Source organism: Ostrea edulis, chromosome 6 (assembly GCF_947568905.1).
Source record: "Ostrea edulis chromosome 6, xbOstEdul1.1, whole genome shotgun sequence".
Classification (NCBI taxonomy): domain Eukaryota; kingdom Metazoa; phylum Mollusca; class Bivalvia; order Ostreida; family Ostreidae; genus Ostrea; species Ostrea edulis.
In genome coordinates this window covers 13,691,644-13,694,113 of record NC_079169.1, presented here as the reverse complement: position 1 = coordinate 13,694,113, position 2,470 = coordinate 13,691,644, and the positions used below count along the sequence as shown (strand labels likewise).

At 37.8% G+C, this 2,470-nt stretch overlaps 1 long non-coding RNA gene across 2 annotated transcripts in view; it reads left to right on the top strand.

Moving 5' to 3' along the window:
- The first annotated feature begins 429 nt into the window (after positions 1–429).
- The window catches only part of LOC130047153 (uncharacterized), a 22,009-nt gene continuing 19,968 nt past the window's right edge, over positions 430–2,470 (top strand). Inside the window, exons 1-3 of one of the 2 annotated variants that reach the window (XR_008796194.1) lie at positions 430–600; positions 1,582–1,690; positions 2,378–2,470. The exon at positions 2,378–2,470 is cut by the window's right edge and continues 53 nt beyond it. This is a non-coding gene — a long non-coding RNA (uncharacterized LOC130047153). Of the gene's footprint in view, positions 601–1,578; positions 1,691–2,377 lie in introns of both variants that reach the window. The other variant, XR_008796193.1, reaches the window with a different exon arrangement.

The window sequence follows — 2,470 nt, the reverse complement described above, 5'->3', positions numbered from 1 at the left end:
TGCTTCAATAAACGGACTCTCCAGCCATTTTCATGTCTTACTTAGGCTTCTAGCGGATGGAGAGTCGATATCTTCCTAACACCCCCCCCCCCTCATGCACATACATCGTTATTACTTGAATTAACCATAACATGCCGACTCTGAAAACGCTATATGTAAATAATAACCTGGCCATAAGGAGGCATACGACATCGGCATAATGGCTGACTTCCTTTTCAAACAAAACAGAAAATGTGAGTATCAAATATTTCTCCAATTTAATTGAATGAAAGGTGAAGATAACGAACGCTGATCAATATGGTTAACGCTATTTGGTACCGCTTGCAGGGCGGCGACCACGAGTTACCTGCCCCTATACAATGAGTTAATTGCCCCTGTATTTCAGTTAAGTTGTACTTAAAATAGGCTAACTCTTGCGCAAAAAAAGATAGAAAATATCAAATATGGGAAAGCGGGACGATAGACCAAACATATCTACGAAGAGACCGTTGGTGCCGGAAATATCTCTGTCTTTAGTAGTGTCCGCGAGGTATATTAATTTATAAAACATGAGATATTAGTACCATATTGCCCGGGAATCAAAAGATTTTTGCAAGATCGGTAAGTATATTCAATATAGGCTAAACAAGCACAAGGCCAGGGCACGTGGTAAGTCATTCCGCAGCGCAGGAATGACCAAAACTAGCCTACTACGGTACCATTTACAGAAATTACCAAAAAAATGACAAAAATTACCGAGAGAGGAGCTAAAATGACCTCAGTAATACATGACATCTACTATCATATTCACATTAAAAATTTTGGTCCCTCCTTTGACGACTTCAATAATTTTTAATTTCGGTCATATCTTTGGTATTTTCTGTGAACGTTTGTAATTTCGGACATTATATGTAACAATCCTACTATTCATTCCACAATGAAGGCCAGTGGGCCTAGATTTTTAATTTGATACACGTATAAACTTAACACTGCGCAAGTTACGTCACGGAATGCAGTATAGGGGAGGAGAAAATATTTGGCTGGACCAGGAGTCGAACCTAGGATCCCTGCATTACTAGTCAGGTGCTCTAACCACTGAGCTATCCAGGTCGATATCCACGGTCCGTGTAGCCCTAACTACTAAATTCCTCCCTTTAATTTGTTTTTGCCGTCGAAGACACACAACCCAGATTCATTTCACCCCTGGCAGGACGAGTAGTCACGGCACCAACTGGTAAAATCTTGCACAGAGGTCCCTAGGTTCAATTCCCGATCCAGCCACAAATTTTCTCCGTGTATGTCTATCTGAGACTGAGTTGGAAAATTACGGTATCTTCATAGTGACAAACTAATGAAAATATTGATCAAATTCGACTGGTCAAGGACTGTTAATATAAATAAATTTGAAACATTGGTCATTGTAATGATTGGTTTCATGTTATGCTAAGCTTGTGTTTCAAGACAAGGCTGTCTTTGTTGGTGATGATACTGATGTATATATTTAGAAACAAGTAATGCTTTGATTTTGATTACAGGTGTGGTCTTTTAAAAAAATTAATGCATGGCAAGGTTGATAGTGAGACTAATAAATTCTTTCAGCAGAATTCAGCTAGACACACAAAAAAAAAGACAATCACTACAGCCTTCCAAGAAGATGGACTGCCTCACAATAGTTTCCTTGAGGACTGTCTTGAAATATCCAGAGTTTAAGGTATGCATTTTGTACACCATGAAAATCAGCTTATAGTTTAGCTGTTATCTAATTAGAGGGAATTTTCAATAGGGACTGGGTCTTTTCATTTGCTGGACCCTTATGTAACAATGACACTGTTCTTCCACCCCTGTTAGATCCACTATAACTTTAAGGAAAATAATTGGATCATCCTGTCCCACCAATATGCACATCTACAAATGAGAATGAAGCATTGCACAAAGTTTCAAGACTATCCGATAAGCCATATAGGAGAAGTGTTCACAAGATTTTGTGACAGACAGAAAGACAGATGAAGTACAAAAACTATGTCTCCCCCTGGAAGAGGGGAGACATAATTAGAATTTTTTTTAGACAGAAAGGAATGAGATCTCTGATACAGATTTTGCTATGAATATATATCATGTTTTGCTGAGTGAAAACATTTTTTTCTTCTCTTTTATTTATACGTATCTAAGCACAAAGTAATTAATACTTTTCATACTTTCCCAATTTGAACATTTTATGTGTCAATTTTCCCAATTCTACGGACTCTGGACCCAGTTTGAAAATGGTAGGAAAACCCCTGCGAAGACTCAAATATGAAATCATTTTCAATTAGAGGTTAAAACATTTAGTGATGAATTAATTACTGGAATTTATGAGGACTACTGAGACATGTTAAAATGGTGTCACATTTGTCTTCAGATTCAAGAAACGGACTCTATCTGGAAAAGGAAAACAATATCAAAGCTCCTCTGTGAGAAGTTGGCCAAGGAAAGCATTCAGAAGAAAGTGGAG